The following is a 19745-nucleotide window of genomic DNA, read 5'->3' on the forward strand; positions in this document are numbered from 1 at the left end:
TTTTGAAGAAAAATGTATGTCCTTCTAAGAAAGCTAGATTTTGGTTGATACAATCTGCAAGTTTTTCAGATTAGTGGTTTAAGGAATCACTTCTCAATTTCTTGACTATTTTTCAGGGGCAATGACTTAAAGCTCTGACAGGAAGAACATCAGTATTATACAGCATTGCTGGAGAGTTTTGGGAGCATATTCTGCACTGCTAACACTATTGGCCAGAATTACACACTCAAAATGTATTAGAATTCTATTTCACACAAAAAATCCTAAACATTTGGACACACAGAAGTGTGGTTTTTCCACTTTAAATTTCAAAATAAATAAGCTATAACAACTAAATCAAAGTCTGAAGCTCTTGATTTTCTGACAACCTCTGTACTGTAAAATGGAAAACAATCTTTACCAAGAGGGCAGGGTGCATCCAGTTTGCTGAATTGTGTTTTGCTGGATTTAATTTTACATGTTAATTTAAAGCTTTGACAATTAAATTGAGCATTAAGCAGCACTGCAATAATTAAATCACTAAAAAAGAAAAAGCACAGCAGAGTTATTATTTATCATATTCTTCTTTTCTGCTTTGTAATCTGAAATGCAGTGTCCATGTTAATTTCTCTCAGTAATTTGTCCAAATATATATATTAAGCTAATTTATTTGTAGCCAAGAATTTAGTATTATTTGAAATAGAATCTGTTTTTCAAAATGCTGCAATAAAAAGTACAAGCTGGAACATTAATAAGTATTTTCTTTTTTTTTTTTCTTTTTCTTTTTTTTTTTGCTCACTATATGACCTCAAGTTTTGGGAACTGCAAAATAGCATAAAAATTTATGACAGCATGTAAGATCATAGAAAGTTTTGTAACTTCCAGGATAATTATAAATAATTGTATGCATAAAGTTTTAATTATCTCTTTCCACATAAACAGAAATTACTGACACAGAGGCATGCTCTTCACATGTGAGCTTTCAGTTTGTTCCTGTGACAATGCTATCAGACAAATGCAGAAGGATAGAGAAGGCAAGTTTTGACAAAAGTACTACTTGTACTAAAATCTCACTTTTCAAAATTAAAACTAATTTAGTTTTGGGGTTTTTTAAACAAAATTCTGTAATTCCTGGGTATTATACATTTTTGTCTTGGACTGTTGCAGGTTGACAGTTTCACTTGTTTCACAAGAAATAATGATGGAATACAAAATATGTCATTAATCTAATGAAAAATCTAGTTCAAACAAATAAACAAAAACAGCAACAGTAAGACAGCAACAATCCTGTAAAATTTCAATGTTCCACAACATTTAGACATGTTTTAGCAATTCACTCTTTTCTCTTAAACTTGGAGATATAGGTCTTTGTTTTATATTTTCACAGTGTCTCAAAAGATTTTCCCACTAAGATTAGGAATTTTTGAATGTTTTCAGCTTTTCTAGAAATAAGAATACACAAATGACAGGTGAAGTACTTCGTTCAACAAACATTCATTCTGTGTGCTCTCCTTATGCCATCAAGATGAGGCTGGGATTTCCAAGGGCAAACAACATTGTACTAAAAATAATTGCTGCTTTGAGCTACAATAGTATTTCAGTAGCTTTTTGAATCACAAAAATAAAAAAAAAATACCCCAGATTATTGGGGTACTGCTTGACAGATATCTCTTGCCAACGATGGCATAAAGTTCCTATATTGTGGTGTGGTTTCTCAATAAAGAAATTGGATTTTTGCTTCATTCTCTTGTGTATCTATGTTTTTATCAAGCATTTTTCTTGCAGGAATACCAGCTGCAAGAAATGTTGCTAAGGTGTGGGGAAGAGTAGTCAGAAATTACAACACAATTTGTTCAGGGACATTCAGCTCTCTCCCTTCTCAAAATGGGAGAAAACTGTCTCTCCCAAAATGTCTCTCCCAAAACTTCTCTAAATGGAGAAAACGATCTTTCAGACTACTCTGTGCTTTGTTATTGAATGTGTCTCTTTTTTTTTGGTTCAGCCTATTGGGTCTGGCTGAGATGGAGTTCATTTTCCCCACAGCAGCCCCCAGAGTGTTGTGATGTGTGTTGGCAGCTGGAAAGGTGTTGGTAACACCCCCGTGTTTCGGCTACTGCTGAGCAGCGCTGTCCCCCCAGCATTCATCTCACACACACCAGCAGGCTGGGAATGGGCAAGAGCTTGGGAAGGAACACAGCCAGGACCTCTGACCCAAAACTGACCAAAGGGATATTCCATACCATATGACATGTGCTCAGCAGTAAAAGCTAAGTGAAAGAAAGAGGGTATTTGTTTTTATGATGTCTGTCTTCCAGAGCAACCACTACGTGCTGAAAAGCAGCTTCCCCGAAAATGGCTGGGAGTTGCCTGCTGATCAGAAGTAGGGAATAAAATATTTTCCTTTCCTTCCCTTTCATGCATGCAACCTTTGATTTTGCTTTATTAAATTGTCTTTATCTTGACCCCTGTGTGTTTTTCTTCACCCTATTTCCTGCTTCTGCTTTCTGTGAAGACGGAATGGTAGAGTGGTTTGGTAGGCACCTGATATCCAGCTAAGGTTAATCCACCAAATTCAAGAACTTTGTAGGCATGACAATATATTTGGTATACTAACATCTACTTATTTAATGAATTTTTAAATCTGTGAATTAAATAAAAAAAACAAAATCAACCAAAACCCCAAGATTTTCTAGAGTACTATTTCTTAGATTCTTTTGAACTTCATGGAAAATTAAAATCTGGTTCAAAAATGTCTAAAGAACTGTTCTTTCCAAATGTAACACCATCAAACTGTAATTCAGTTCATTTTCTTATTAAATATTAAATCTTTAAATATACAATAACTTACTGATTAAATTTTGATTTAAAAGAGATTTGTTGTTGGTTATCTTAATCTCCAAACAAATTTCTTAGCTTTCCAAGCTTTCATGGCTTTCTCATAGTTTAATCCAAATAACTAATATAATAATCATACAAAGAGATGCTTTTAAAATTAAACTTAGGTTTAAAATTTAGTTAAGACAAAATTGAAGCCTTACATTCTCTAAGTTATAAATCATTGAGGGATTGTATAACCATATTTGTATACTTTACGCATAAATGTATTTTTACTTTATCCCTGGCTGAGGAAACACAAAAATGTTCCAGATTATATTTATTTCAGCCTGACCACTCGAATAAAACAAGCTAGAAAAAACAAATATCTGTCGCTTTCCAAGTCCCAAGGTAATGATCATCTTAACATTCTGTACAGATGAAGGTAGTTCTGTCATGACCTCATGCTGTATGAATAAGGAGATGTGAAATTACATCAGAAATAACTTCAACATAAATCATCTGTTCTTGGAATTTCAAAGTCAATGTTACATGCTCACCAAAGTTGAACACAGTAATATAAAGGTAACTGGTTAGGGTTATGCAAAATCCATCAAGATTTGTGATTTAATAGTCATTTTAACCTAAATATACTTTTACTCCAGAAAGTGGTAGTGTTTCTGCACCGCGAGACAACTCACCTTTTCATAGTAATGAGTAAGGGAGTCAAAAGCTGATATTTTTAAAGCTTTTCTTATGACTAAAGTTCTAGTACTGTTTGGTTTTTTTCCACATGACATGAAATGATATCTCAAACAAATTTATCTTCAGGAGTCAATAGATCTCTATGCATATTTAAAAGGTCTCTCGTGCTTGCCTAAACACAAAGAAACCCAAATATATTGACCAGGTTTCATACCTATTTTCTCCCTCTCTATTTCTACATATCAAAAAGAAAAATCAACTTTAAAAATCAAAATGAATAATGGTAAAAAATGATAATTCTTTAAAAAGTATAATTGTAAATACATATTGTTTCAAATTATTTTTTAAATCTCTGACTAGTCGTGTAAGAATTCCCATATGGATTCAACCATGGATTAGCCCCCTAAACCTATTGAGAATATTTCTATTTGTATTATATTATTATATATAATATATATATGTTATAATAATATATCTATATATTATAAAAGCTGGGTTAATAACAGGAAAAAAACAATGAAGGACTTCTTGTCCGTCAAAAGGTTTTCCTTTCTCCTAGAGTGAACTTAGGAAAATAAGAACACAACTAAAATATAGAGGAACACTATAGCCACTTTCATATAGCTCATTGTCCCTTAATAATATAAAATGAAATAGAAATAAAAGACATTTTGAGTTTAAACTGTAGTCTTTTAAGTTTTAGCCTTGCCTTTTCCTGCTCTTTTGGTCCTAAACTTTCCTTTATCACTGATGACAGAACAATCCTTTTTGCTCACACTTCTTCTTTTAAATAGTCATTGGCTAAATTTTCATCTCCCATAGTAAATTAGACTTCTTGGTGCCTTGACACCTGTCTAAGGAAATATTTACCTTTCTCTTGTATAAGTTACAAAATTAATATCAAAGCTTATCCTGGTTCTAAGAGAACCAGTGGATGGTGTCACAGACACAAGGACAGCTAGCCACGAGCCACACTCCTGTATGACAGCAAAAGACTTTGGCACTCTCTGGAGGGAAGATAGTCTGAAACATGATTTATTGTTGAAATAAAGGCAGATATGAGACTTCTGCCAAGAGCAGGAAAATTCTGCACAAGCAACAAAGATCCTCAGTATATTTAAAGGTATTTAATCTATTTTTTTTCCAACTAATGCCTGTAGCAGACTCTGCCAAAATGCATGGTTTATGCAAAGTCATACTGCTTAAAGGGCAATACAAAAGTAATCTGTCACAATCTCTTTCTCCAATATTATTATAGCTCTACCATGATAAATGCCAGTGGGAAGCAAACACTCTATTATTTATACCTTACTGTATTCACTTGCCTGAGATACACTTGCCTTACACAGACGAAAAACAAAAAAATGAAAATTTTCACACATAAAAACAGACTAATTTGGAAGCTGCCTTACCATGATGCCAAATTAACTTTGTGCTTATAACATAACCAGACTTCCTTGCTTTGTTATAAAGCTAGAGAAATGTATTTATGCAGTAAAGTTGGTATACTACTAAAAAACCCCCAAAAAGCCACCAGCATAAAATAACAACACACTTGCATCCCACAGGTAAAATCTACAAAGGCTAGAATTTTCAATTAGATTCAGGTATTTAAACTCTTCCTGTTATCACAAGTTCTCTTCTGGAACAAGGGAGGTTTAAAAATCTTTCTGAATGCACAAGACAGACTTCAGTCAGAAAAAAGAGGAAATGCCATGAGACAAGTTTTTTTTCCATTAAGTGATGGACTTATACACACAAGACGCACTATAAAAATTCTCTCAATATCTATATGTTAAGAAAAATCATCAACTTTGATCCTTATATTTGTAGTAAAATATTTTATAAATAGTATTAATTCAAAGAAGCTGGGATGCAAAATTAAAAACAAAATCTTACCCATAATACCTTTTTCTAGAAACAGCATCATGCATGCATGGCTCATTTCTGGTATTTCTGAAAATATGGTTTGGATAGTTATTTATAGTCTTCATTGTTTAAAAAAAAAAAAAAAAAGGAGGCATCAGTCATTGTGCTACAATAGCAGAATGAGCATACCTTAGTTTCCTGTAGGTTTGTATTTTGTCCCTGTTCTTCCAAGTATTTTCCATCCAGTTCACTCCTAGATACACTTCACAAGTTTTTACTGGTCTCTTCTTGTTCTATACATATTCAAGTATGCAAGTATGAAGTATATGCTTTAGCCATGATCTTAGGAACTAGACATCATATCTATCTTCCAACCAGATATCAACTTCTTCATACTTGAAGGAAAATAAATTTTTAGCTCCATTCTCTTTGGCAAACATGGCCAATTCCAACAGATCCTAGCTTTTGAGAATACAAGCATGGTGTAGGGGATGATGAGAAGACCATGGTATTTGTCACTTTCATTTAGTTGTAAAATCGCATGTACTCAAAAAAAATTGTGGTGAAATGCACCAAACTTCCACATATTCCAAAAGTATAGATGATGAACTAGAAAAAACCCAAACCTTCTAACTGTCTTTAAATTACTGAGCAATCATAAAGGCTGCTCTAAATTTTCTCTTTTTTTTTTTTCCTCAGTAATGTCCTCATGATGTCTACATGCTCATTGCCAAAGTTCACTAGAAATGCTACCTTGTATACTGCTCATTACATATGTCTCTCTTGTGACAAACTCCTAAATGTCATTTGGGACTCAGAACAGATTTTATAACAGACTGATTATGGGTATAGCAGAATCAAGATGTGGAAAGTATGTAAATGAATTGAGGTGTCTTTAACTTATGGAAAAGCATCATAACTATTAAGTTGATGCATTTGCTAGTAAATGAGTATGCAAATAACTCTAGTTTCACAATTTCCAGCTTAATGGAGCTATTGAGCTAACAAAAGGCAATTTTTCAACGTTTGTAAAAACATATTCACAGTTACAAACATTTTCTTGAGGCATTATGATAAAGTATTCAGATAATTCATAATTTATAGTGGAAGGGTTTGAAAGCTGACTACCCACCTGGACATAAAACCTTACTGCTAAACTGCTTGCTTTTCCTGACAACCGGAGGGCTTTATTAATTTCATCTAATCAATTTTTAATATATTTATCATTGATTTCAAATAGAAGTTGTTCTTCCTCTTATTGATTACTAGAGTTAACAGTCTTTTTTCAAGGAAATTTCCCTGGGAGATGACTTAGAATACATGACAATATATTACATGTGAACAGAGACAGAACTTCGAGGTCTTCTTTTTTTTTTTTTTGGTCTCAAAAATCCACATGCAAAGGATCTGTGCAGACAAGTGGGATGGGCTGTGTTCATTGCACTTGCCACTCTTTCATGGTATAGCCTGGCTTCTGAGTGGGCAGAACTAGGTGTGTGGAATCCATTTTGAAAAATCCATGGATCCATCAGAATTTAATTCAGACACAAAGGCCATGTGAATGATAGATAAATCCCTAGCTTTTAAAAGTTGCTTTTCTTCTTTCTATTTATACAGATTACTTCACGGCACTCGTAGCAACAGTATTTGTCTGTCTGTGCCTTTATTACACACACTAATGTGAGTGCCACTCCTGAATTACATCATATCCATAAACTTTGATGAATAAAATCATACCACTAAATATAATTGTCATAGGACATGTACTGGACAGAAATGAAAATTTGTTTACTGGTACACTAAGGCACAAAGTGTCCCTAATCTTACCAGGAAAAAAAATAAAAATCAATTTCACTTCTGAAAGTATAATCCATAAATGAAACCATAAATGGCAATACAGAGGATGGTCATTGTATTAATATTTAGAAAAGTTCCTTATTTTAATTTCTTTTCTCATTCATTCCATTCCATTCTCTGTCCCACTGGGACCTTCAAGCCATGACAGTTTTTCCGTTGCAGGATAAACTAACACAAGGCCTAACAGTGAAGAGTGTGGGAGATCATTTCCATGTAGTAAAACCTAGTAACAATTTAAGATCTAGATATAACAGCTTTCCTTTCCTATTAAACACGTAGAGCTTCTTTAATATTAGTCTGGCTTTACTGAGGAGGAAAGAGATACTGGCTTTTAGTATGCTCCCATTACAAGCACAGGGAATGTAGATTTTTCTCGCAAAGGTGCTGCTGGGGATTCAGAATTGGTCATAATGCAGCAATATCCATCATGAGTCCATAAACCACTAAAACTCAGAAATTCAGAAAGCATTTGAATAAAATTCATCGTGCTTTTGCATGCAGTAATTTGTTTGCACAAGTTTTATAAATCCAGGTATCCAAAATTAAACTCTGAATGCCATCAGTGCAATATTTCACTCACTAACTAGAGCACAGAATAAGTACAGCAATAAATTTCAATAACATACACTCAACATTCATTAAGGAATTTTATGGAGTTTTCTTTCTCTATTTAGAGCACTTCCACTTTTGCACAAACAAGAAAAAATTCTAAACAAAATAGTTACATAAAAACTATCAATATTTACAGTGAAAGTTTGAACCTGAAAGAAAGGAGGTTTCATTTATCAATGAAACAGGATTTTGTAATTTAGAGACAAGGTATGGCCATCATACTTATCAGGGTGGTCATTAATTTAGATTATTGCATCTTTTATAAAAAATATATTTAAATGCATACAAAATAAAAGTGCAAATTTTCTAACATATAGCTGCTATATATCTCTGAAGACATTTAATTTGAGTAAGAGCTAGTTTAGCATTTTGAAGGGAATGGAACAAAATACTTGAATTGTTCCCTTGTAGAAATGAAGAGCAGATGAAATGAAAATAATATTCTCTGCTCAATTATTTTAAGCATTGTAAAACTTGGGCAGCTGTATTAGTATAGTGATTATAAGATTTGAGCCTGAAAAAATGGAAAAAATATATAACAGAAAGAAAAAAAGGGTCAAGAAAGTGAGATGCTAAATATGATATTTGGGGAAGAAAACAAAAGGAGAAGAGAGGAGAGAAAAGGAAAAGCTTCAAAGTACTGTTAGATCCACAACGTGGGAATATATAACAGTGGCCAGTTCAAGGGCTTTCAGCTTTTTTGTAACCTTGCCTGCTCTCTAGGGTTTTGTTGTTTTCTATAATCTTGCCTTTTCCTATCTGTCACACACATCACTTTCTAACTTATGCTTTGGCTAAGGCTTTCCACCTTTTCCCTCAGTACTTCATGTAACTTGTTCTGTCCCAAGTAAGTACAAAGAAATGAGTAGCTATTCAATGGCATCTGTTTTCTACTGCCCCTCTTACATACTCTGATGGAAATAAATAAGTAAATAAATGCCCAGATCAGAGTAGCCCTTTTTAGGATCGTAAGAGAAATGGGCATGTAATAGAGAAATTTCTCTATCAGGGATGTTTGCAAAATCTAATGGCTTTTCACTAATTAGCTTTTCCTTTAGCTGTTATAGAAAACTGACTGAATGCTGGAACAGAAGCTGAGATATTCAAAACTCAACCTCACTTGTAAGTGTTGAACTTTGAAATTCTCTTCCTGGTCCTTTTAAACTTGCCAGTTCTTTGAGGTTCACTTAATGTAATTACCATATGCTAGAGTGCTCCTCCAAATCCCTGATGGCATATTATCTCTAGAATTTAACTACAAATCTTGTTTATATTCATATTAATACTTCTTTTGTATTGTATTTTGTATGTTTTATAAATGCTGGGTATTTAAAAATAAATGCAGAAAGCCCTTGAGGACTTCAGTAGGTGAGACACATACATAGACAACAGAATTAATCCAGCACCAGTATTAACAAAGCACTGACTGTTTTTACCCAAAACCAATTCAAAGTGCATCTACATTTCTCTCAGAGTGAGAAATAAAATTTCGTCTGACATTAAGGTCTCTGTAGAAGAAATTTACATTGAAACACCTGAATATAACTCTTAAACGTGAAACTTTGTGTAGGGTCTTGTTCATTTAACATAATGTAGGGGAGTCTTTAAAAAACATTTACTTACTATTAAGCATTGCAATGCATAACATTCAGAAAACAGATTTATTTAATACTTAAGTTGGACTCATGCTCAGAGACTGTGGGATAGAACCCACACACTCCAGTTCCACAAAACTCAACAACAGATTAAGATTTTCTGTCATGACTGGAGCAAGCTGAGAAATTATTTGTGAAATCCAATGCTGGAATGAAAAATCAGGCTACACAAAAATTAGGTAGCATTTTTTTCATGGATTATAATCTCCAAAAATAAGAAAATCTATTTAAAAATCTCCCTACACTCTGACACAGGGTAAAGTTTGAATTAATTGTGAGCTACTTATAATTTATATTTACAATGACAGTCTTTTCCTTTCCATCCTGATCATAAGAACCTCAAAAGAGGACAATGAAGAAACAGAAATGAGATTTCTGACAGATTTGTTTTTTCACTGAATGATGTAATAATTAAATATAAAATATTTATAAATATTTGGGACATTTTCAGGAAAATAATAAAAATAGACATATACATGTGTATTCATAGAAATGCCTACAGATCTATATATCTATATGCAGAATATGACAACTGCCTCATTTATCCTTTTAATCTTCTGATAAGGATAGATGGAGTTCTTCAGATAAACCTGAAAGAAAACATATTTTTACACATAGGCAAAATCAGAACAAATTTAAATTGTTTTTACTTGTTGAAAATTGTTCAGTTTACATTTCAAAATAATATTGGTTTCTTTTTTCTGACAGGACCTGAGAGAATGGCCTAAAGTTGTGTCAGGGACAGCTGAGGTTAGTAGATGGCAATCAAAACATGAACTTTGCTTCCTTTACTCAAAAGCATGCATTATTTCCCATGCCCTTGCATATGCTAATGACTAAAGTTACTCTAATTCTACTGAAATATGAAATTTAGAAACACAAGGAAAGTAAACAGAAATTATGAAATCTCTTCAGTAGTGAGGTGCTGATGGGGAAGCAATTTTCAAAGATGTAAAACTCCTTTATGAAGGTCATATCCAGAGAAGACACCACAATTTTGGCATAAAATTGTAGGACTCTGGAACAGTTAATTACTTTTTGAACATGTAGGATGAAATACTAATTATTGACTTGAGCTTGTCAAAGGAAACTTAGCTATAGAAAACAGTACAAAGAGATCACTGAGACTTAGTATTCTCTACTTTTCCCACGGAGGCTGATTAATTGGACCCTCCCAAAAAATTATATATTAATCTATACTATAAAAAGAGGAAAAAACCAAAAGATGTAATCTTCCAGACTACTGGGAGATAGCTAGAATAATGGACAACTGTGGATTCCAGAAGCAATTGGAAGAGATAAAATGGAAGTTGAGTAGGTATTTGTTCCAAAGTGTAAGATGGGAACTTGCCTTGAAAGAAAGAGGCTTTTCTTGTCTTTGTCTTCAACTAGTGATGACTTTTTATTTTCTTCATAATTTCAATGGCCCAGCCACCCTAAAAGGAAACATTTTTTGAGCCATTGAACCTAAGGAAAATATGATGAGTGAATTATGTTACATCACAGTTGCAATTGCACTGATTGCCACTTTGAGTCTATAGAGGATTTTTAATTGTATGGTATTAATTACCACCATGTTGAATGAAATCTGGTACAAGAATATTAAATAAGAATATTTAGTGGCACTGTGAAAGAGCAAGTGGAGGGAACATTTGTTACCAAAACACAGAAAAAAATAAACAAAATGTAGATGCATTTTAGGAGAGTTTGGGGAAATATAGGACCCACAGATATCACAAATCTAAAGTTTCTTTTTCAACTTCTAATTTCTCTTTTAAAGAAAAGAATTGTGCTCACAGACTGTAAGATTTACAGCTACTATTTTTTGCTACTACTGTTTTGTATCCTTTCACTATATGTCATTTGCAGATTATGTTCTTGTTCTTTTCCTCATAAAAAGAAGCAATACAGGAGATATAGGGATGAAAAATGCATTATAAATCATGTGTGAGATCATCATTACTCTAGAGAACTTGCTTACATTAATATCACACTTTAATACTGATGTTGAATATTCTCCTTCTGTCCTCGCCCTCTGCACCCTCTTCAGAATTCCCATGGATAAGGCAGTGGAGAGGGGCAAACCTCTTTCCTTTATTACTTTTTTTTATCAGCAGTTTCTCATCCTTACACAAAGTCATTATTTTTTTATTTGGATTTCCACTATAATATGAAAATATTTTTGTTCTACAATGTATAAATACACATATTTTAATAAAACTCCATTTTTAAACTAACACCAAAGCAAAAAATCAAAAGAATCTTAGATCTTCTGAAGTAACTTCTACTAAAAGAAAACAAGCACAGTTTTTCAAAATATTTCTAATTACCTCATTAAACTATCCTAAAATGAGGGTAATACACTTAATATTTTTTGCCTTTTGTCAGCAAAATTATTCATTTGCCACATAAGGACTTATGATTACACAACTTTCTGGCTGTTCCTATGCACTGTGCTATTCCGATGGCTGATGATATTTTAATTCATCAGAGGTGATCTGAGCAGAAGCTTCATAAAAACACAAATACACCGATGAGACTCACTGATGATTTGTTTGCACTGATGCTGCTCTCTGAGTATAGAGGTGAAAAAAGATGTCTTGAGAATAAATGGCAGTTTTTTATCTCAGATAAAAAAGATCTTTTGGTGAATGCATGTATGGGCAATGCCAAACAGACCATATCATAACTAAATTACCAGATTTTTGGGCATAAAAGAGCATTTTTTTCTGTTTTAATTTAATAATATGAATCACCACTGCAAAACATTACAGGAATTTGTGGCATTTAATAAGGCAACACAGAGAGTATAATTTAATATACACCCTTATAATTTAATGACTTCTAAAGAAAGAATCAGCAGGATGGGAAGACTGTATATGTGCTGTATATGTACTGGCTCTGATTTCATATACATAATAATATTACATGTGTTGACAAGATGAGAGATATTCCCAAATGTACTGTGAGTCACTACCTTCAAAATTAAGTGCTAAATTTCACCTGTGATAGAGTGGCCGATAAAAGTCTGAAGTCTTTTGAGGGAAAGCAGTGTATAATTCTGTAAATTGTTACACTGGTGATAGTTCTATCTTAAAGAATTCTGTTTTGCCTGCCTGCAGATATTTACTTCTAGATTATCTTTAAATGTGAGCCAGGACAGGAGTTTGTAATTCCATGACACTGCACACCAGTGGAACACTGGTGTGCAAAACAGGAAGAGAGACCTGTTTGGATGAAAAAGAAACACTCCTGTCATTACTCAAACACAAGCAGGAGATACACAGAAGGTGGGAGGAGGGACAGGGAAGTTGGAATGAATATAAAGACATTTTCAAAGTAGAAATAAGACAAGAAAAGCAAAGACTCATTTAGAATTAAATCTGTCCAAGGCTGTCAAGCACAGCCAGAAGGGCTTCTTCAAATACACCAGTATCAAAAGGAAAACTAAAGATAATAAATAAATTAAAACAGAGAGAGGTGTCAGAGAAGGATGCAGAGAAGGCAGAGTTACTGAGCACCTTATTTGCATTGGTTTCACTGGCAAGACTAGCCCCCAGGAATATGTGACCTAGGTACAGGAATGGGGAAGAAGGGAGCAGCACTTTGGGCTGCAGTTTGTGTCCAGTCCCGTTTTCACCAGTGACTACCCTGAATACTGTGTGCTGCAAGGCATCACTGACATCAACATTCTCTTTGGAGATAATATTTCATTTGTTTCTCTCCAGTGTCATGCATTTGTCCAACATCCTCTCCTAAAATTTAGTGCCAGTATAATCCTATGAAGGCAGAAGATAAAATTTAGAAGTTAGATACTGAGAAAATATCTTTTTTTAAATTATGGGTTTTACAGAAGAATATGTATACATCCTACTTTCAACTTAGACTCTTCCATTTCCTTATGTTTTCTGCAAAACAATGACAACATCTCTTCCTCAGGCTTCCTTTAATAAGTGAGTGGTTTTCAGGGGTATTTTTTGGTAGTCAGATGCTATATACTAAATTTAAAAAGGAATTAATAATTTCTGTTTCACTTGATCTCTCTGCATTTTTTTCCCAGCCATAAAACTAGTTGATATTCATCTGCTTCACAAAAAATGGATTGTGCAATATATAATTTTAGTCCAGTGAAGCAGAAATCACAAATCACTTATGCACTTATTTTAATAATCCAATGTTTCTAATCCTGTGTTGGCAGAGCAAAAATGAAGTTGCAAGGGGGAGGAATTCTGTATAGACAATAGATATTAATGTGGTCCTTTCCTGGCAGAAGGCATGCATGAGAAAATCATGTGATCTCTTTGTATCTTATAGCCATTGAATCATCAATAATGTGTATTTAGGAAAATCCAGGAAGTATATGTCACACATATGTGCAGAAGAAATTTAATAAACCATTCAAATGGAAAATTCTTAAGACAAGATATTGCTGCTATGTAATTGATACAATTATAAAACATATGTAACTAAATTAGCTTTGCAAATATTGAAAATACAACTTCTGTACCTTATAAATTTATGCTTTACCACAGTCTCAGAAAGCTCCCTTTCTTTTGAGCTCTGTGGTGACAAGAGTTGGGGGAGAGAAATGTTTATGAAAAAAGGTAATTTGCTTTAGTAGAGTTAATAATAATATTATAATACCAGTACCTTTTCTGCCACAAATCTTCAATGGAATGGAAAAAGAAACATATCTATGTGAAGAAAATATTCTCTTTCTCTTTCACAAAACACCGAATAAGAAAGTAAAACAGAGACCATGCAGCAGTGAGCAGAAATCATAAGTGAATGGAGTTTTGTTGATACAAAAAACTCTTTATTTATTTAGGAGTATTTATTACAATGTCCAAGAAATATCTTTTGCACAAAAGATTTTCTCTTGGTTACATAAACCAGTCTCACATGTAAATTTGCTGGGTATAATTTTTTGGCTAGTCTCTAATTCTACTAATATTTTTTGTCTCCTTTGTTCAAGATCAATGAGCACTATGGATGTATCTAAAAAGTTAGACTGTCTATACAGAAACATTGAATCTCTTCAGATGAATAATGTCAGCATATCGTTGTTTTTAGGAGTGTTTGGGTGACTGAGGCATTTATTACCTGATAATACACTGCTCATTTAAATCACAACACCTTGTACTGCAGGTACCCACTGTCTTCTTTCATTTCAGCCCACTTACTATATGAATAGGCAAAATGGCTTAGTGTATTTTAAAGCAGCTAAAAATCCTCTTTTACATTTTACATGAATAAATAGACACTTTATAAGGCCTAAGGGGGCAAAAAACCTGCCAATCACTGGATAAATGTTTAAAGCTCCTCTCTTTGTTTTGCAGCTGTTGCGCTTTGCTGAAGGATATTTCCTGTTCTGCAGACTCTGAATAACAGAATTTCATTTCAAGAATGTAATTAGAAGCACATCTGCTGTTCTAGAACCTTTAGATTAAGCAAGTCCTCTGTAAACCAGACAGGAAGATTTAAAAAAAACCCAACATTTTCAGCATACTTAATCTCTCTGCTTTCTACCACCCTACTACATTAAAAAAAAAAAAAAAAAAAAAAAAACAAAAAAAAACCACCAGCAATTAAGTATCCAGATTTCTGTTTTGATCCCACAACATATGTGACCTAGCAACCAGTTTGATTCATTTCACTGAGCTCTGGAAACAAACATGCAAGCTCCTTTTCAGATGGCTTATTACTCTGGACCTTCAAAAAAAACCAAGAAACCTTTGGGTACATGGCAGGAGTTATAGAGTCACATCCTTCATCTTCGTGGAATTTTAAATGAATGGCAGAAGAATAAAGTGCATCTTGAATTTTAATCCCAGAAGTCTCAAGTTTTGCCAGTCTCTTCATAGGCAAGTACAAGCTTTAGCTAAGACTGGAGTTTATTTCAGAGTTAGTCTCACCCTTTGTTCTGTCACGGGGCAGAGCAGTACTCTATCAGTTAAACTACAATAATTAGAAAATAAAGGATGATCATGAAGAGCGTCCTACATCTCAGCTGCTGTAATTGCCATGCAGCCTATCCCTAACTTTGTGGACATAACTGTGATCCACTTTAATGACACAAACTAGCTTCAAAGGCTTAACTGGAAGAACAAGAGGATGTATGACTGAGGCCTGGGCACTGTTCTGTACACAAGGTGGGCACTGCAGGAAAAATTTTGGGGTAGAGAGAATCTAAGGAATCTGAGTCTTCCTAATTTAGCATCTTCAGTTTAATGTATCATTATAAATAGTAGTGCATCTTTGATTTCTCCTTGTGCTGATGCTTTTCAAAAACCATGACATTGGTTATAAAAATGAACTGTGTAAATCAACAGTCTTATTTTCACTTCTTAGCCATTAATTATGTTAATTCCAGTGACTCTTCAGGTACTCTCCAGGTAAACAATGATAAGGATCCAGTATAAGATAAGAATTTAAACTTATCTTAAGAAATAAGAAACCACAGATAAGAAACCAGTTGATTTCTTGACATACTCATGAGATTAGTGGTTTCTCTTTTCAGCAATGCATTATTTAAAACAACCTAACTAAGACCTTATTATTTGTTCTAAATTCAACCCCTAAAAATCCACCATTACACAAATTTGTCTAAGAAAATAAGGGTCCTGTTACATCTGATTGGTGATCCCAATTTAAAATAAGATATCAATGAAACAAGAAAAACTGTCTTAGAAAATGAATGTGCTTTCTAGGCATAATTGAAAAGAACCCAAAACCTTTGGGCAATGACAAATCCTTTGTTTTCACTGTGTAAGATGCCAGTTAATCCACAAGTAGTTAAACATTCTCATGTTGACTAACATTACCAGTATAATGCTTGAGGTATTAGGGGTTTACTCACAGATATTGTCAGACAGCTTCTTAAACTATGAAGTCCTCCAAATGTATGTGACTTTGGACTGATAGTGACAGAATTACTTTTCATAAAGTGATCTGTTAATGAGAGCTCTCTATACTTACTTTATGAGATTTTATTAGAATGCAGCTAAAAAAAATCTAAATAATTTAAAAAATAGCCTGAAAAGAGTTTAATTCTTTTTTTCTGTTATTAAAAAATAATCAATCTTAATGCAATATCTTATCAAGATTTTTTTAAAGTAAAACTACTTAACTGTTAATGAATAAACATTTTTCTATACAATTTTAACTAGTAATTCAGGTTCTACTGATATTTCTCCAGGTCAAGTTTTTGCACTGGTTGCTACTCAAAATTTATAAATAAAAACAATGGTATTTTGAAATAGTTTGGTGAGGGATTTTTCCTAAGAAAATCCAGAGAAGTCTGTAGTCCATTCATTAGTAATATTACTTCAGAGTAGAAGGGAATAGTCAGCCAATAGATGAAAACTTGTATTTATTGCAATATGGTAAATATTGCAATACGTAACAAAGCATTCATGATTTTTTACTGCAGGTGCTGACATTCATATACTTCACATACTGCTTATTATTTTTTTCCACCATCTTTTCTTGCTTTTCTTTTGATAGTCACACTCTTAACATTCTGTTTTCATGCTATGTGTTTCTAATACCTTTCTTTAACAGAGGTCCGCTCTTTTTTTAAGCAAATAGAGTCCTGTTGTGAAATTTCATTCTTGGCCTATGGGTCCCAAAGACGAAAGAAGTTTTTTGTACTGCTCTGCTAAGTAAATGGTCCTGGTGTAAGTGCGAGTGTCTCTATGGTAAGCTTTGGTCTCTCTAAGTGCTTAAATTCCCTCCCTCTAAATGAGGGAATGTGAGTCACCAGAGGACAATGATACATGACTACAAATTACAATAACTCTTGTACTGTATTACGAAGACATCTGGCTATCCTGTAGATTGGGGTCTGAGAGAAACCGCTGAACATTGCAAAGGGAGTTGCTTGAGCATCTACTCACTCCCCAAAACACCCCCATGAGCAATGTTACCTTCATGCATAACTCTTAGACCACATAAGGTTTAGGTAAACGAATATACACTTTTTGTTTCAAATCATACACACAGATTCTAAAATCTAAAAAAAATATATACTTAATATTTCCTTATTGTTTATCCACCAAAAATTAAAAAAGAAAATAAAAAAGAGCAGTATTGAAACCTTCTTAATAACTCAAATAACACTGTTGCCTTTTACTGAGCCTGAAAGAAGCATTTCTATAGAGTCAGTGAAAATTGATATTGTCTCTTCCACTAAGTGCAAACTTTACAATATTGAGTGCACTAGATAAGGCACTAATCGACAATTTTATTCACACATCACCAATAGGTATGAGCTGATGTTCTAGGAATCTATCCCTGGAGATCAGACAATAAACATGTCTTATTGTCCTTTCAGACAACTTACTATTTTCCTGTTGCTGTATAATTTATTAGTATTTACTACTATTGCATTGTAGTGGAATTAAGGGTCCAGCTCTGCTTTAGAACATGCACTAGGTAATAAAGAACATATTTGTGTCCTGTGGTCACTATCATGTGATACTATAGAACAAATGAAAAATAAAAAAGGGTATTTTTTATTTACAATCTGAACAATAGATTTGAAGGTTACAAATCTTCTGATTTCAGCATTTAGCAATCCAGCAAAGAAAAAAAATCAAAAGTTGTATGCACTCATAGCACAGCTGAGAACAGTTGAAGGACATCAGCCACCATCCAATTAATAGGTATCAGTAACTTTTTTCTCTTCATACTTTATTTCATAATAAATTTTTACCAAAGAAAATGCAAGAATTGTTATTAGATGTTTGCACCAACAATGCAAACTGACAATATATGATCAGTTTCAACTGTGCAGAGACTCTTGATTTAACACAATGCTAGGAAGTAGCTCAGAGATGCAATCAAAATGCAAGCAAATGCTACAAGATCTGGTAGTAATGTATAGATTGGAAGTGATCACCAATCAAAATACATATTTTCTTCTTTGGACTTATTTCTATCTAGAAAAGTATATTTCTAAAAAACAATAACCTGCTTGCTTCTATTGCTCCTAGACCAACTAAATTTCCCTAGGAGGCTCAGAAGAATGCCTTGCAGAACTGCTCCCCAGGATGTGTGAATCAATCTGCCTCAAGTGCCTCTAATTGAAGGCAGGTCTCAGAACTTCTGCCTTAGTCCAGTTTCCTGGGTAGTAAAGATTATAAGGAAATCCAAATTCTTTGCATAAAAGTTTAAAATAAAAGTATAATAATAAAAAGCAAGGGCTTTTAACTATTTCACCTACTGAGCATCATTTCCCCTCAGAGACTTTTTTCTGAGACTAAGCTGCCAATCCTCTCCTTGAACTTCAAAGAGCTTTTCTCTCCCTTAGATATAAATAGATCACTGCAGACACCCAGAGAGATAGAAAACCATCCACCTGTAAAGATTTACAGCAGAGAAAGCCTGAAACTCACCTTTCTGAAGGCCTCCTTTCCTCATTCCACCAAAGGGCCAGGTCTTTCTCCTCATGATAAGGCAGATTACTGTACTGTACTTCTGTTTCTAGTAGATTTTCAGTCAGCTGCAGCCTTACCCCAGCCACAAATCTCCCCTCCACAAACCCTGCAAGCCTCCTTTCTTGTTTAGCAGTGCTTTATTGTGAGCAGGTGTGGTAACCTGCTTACACTTGGTAATTAACTCCATTTAACACGTATAAGTGAATCCCATACTTTCCTATTCTGATATAGTGCCAGACTTCTATGTATTTATTCTTGAGGGTAATAGTACTTTTTATTGAGCAATAAAAATAGGTAGAGTATGCTTGCTTGTTTGCTGCTCACACTGTCAGTTATCCATCTCTCTTAATCACCCGGTGTCTTTGTTTCCATCTTTTTCACAGAGTTGTCAATTTTCTTCCTGTTCAGCAAATTTCTATATTAAACTTACCTAGGGGGAAGTGATTGCAGTTCCTCAATGTCAAAACTGTGTGGGAAACTAGTGTGGATTTTTTTTACCTTTCATTTTTCATGGCAGGCTTATGTATGTGCATATAAGCCCTAAATATTTTCTCTATCATGAGCTAAAAAAACATCCTGACTTTGGAAAATGGCCTCATATGGAGCAGAAAGCTACTTATTTACATCACTGCAGGATAGCAGCTGTTTCGTTTGTTCTTTGGCATAGGAAGCCTGAAAATAGAATTTATTAGTGCTAAGACTGTATGCATCTTTCCAGAATATATGTCATTATAACTCTACACTGATAAGCAGCTTACACCTAAATTTACCATCAATTAAAATATAAACCTACTCTGATAATGTTGCTCAATGT

At 33.7% G+C, this 19745-nt stretch overlaps 1 long non-coding RNA gene across 1 annotated transcript; it reads right to left on the reverse strand.

The window, feature by feature from the left end:
* Positions 1-7858: 7858 nt before the first annotated feature.
* LOC135302143 (uncharacterized) lies at positions 7859-19084 on the reverse strand. The gene is made up of 3 exons (XR_010363847.1): positions 18890-19084; positions 10843-10927; positions 7859-10081 (listed from the first exon to the last, which is right to left on the reverse strand). It is a non-coding gene; the product is annotated as an uncharacterized LOC135302143 (long non-coding RNA).
* Positions 19085-19745: the final 661 nt, after the last annotated feature.

This window comes from Passer domesticus, chromosome 6, assembly GCF_036417665.1.
Source record: "Passer domesticus isolate bPasDom1 chromosome 6, bPasDom1.hap1, whole genome shotgun sequence".
NCBI lineage: Eukaryota > Metazoa > Chordata > Aves > Passeriformes > Passeridae > Passer > Passer domesticus.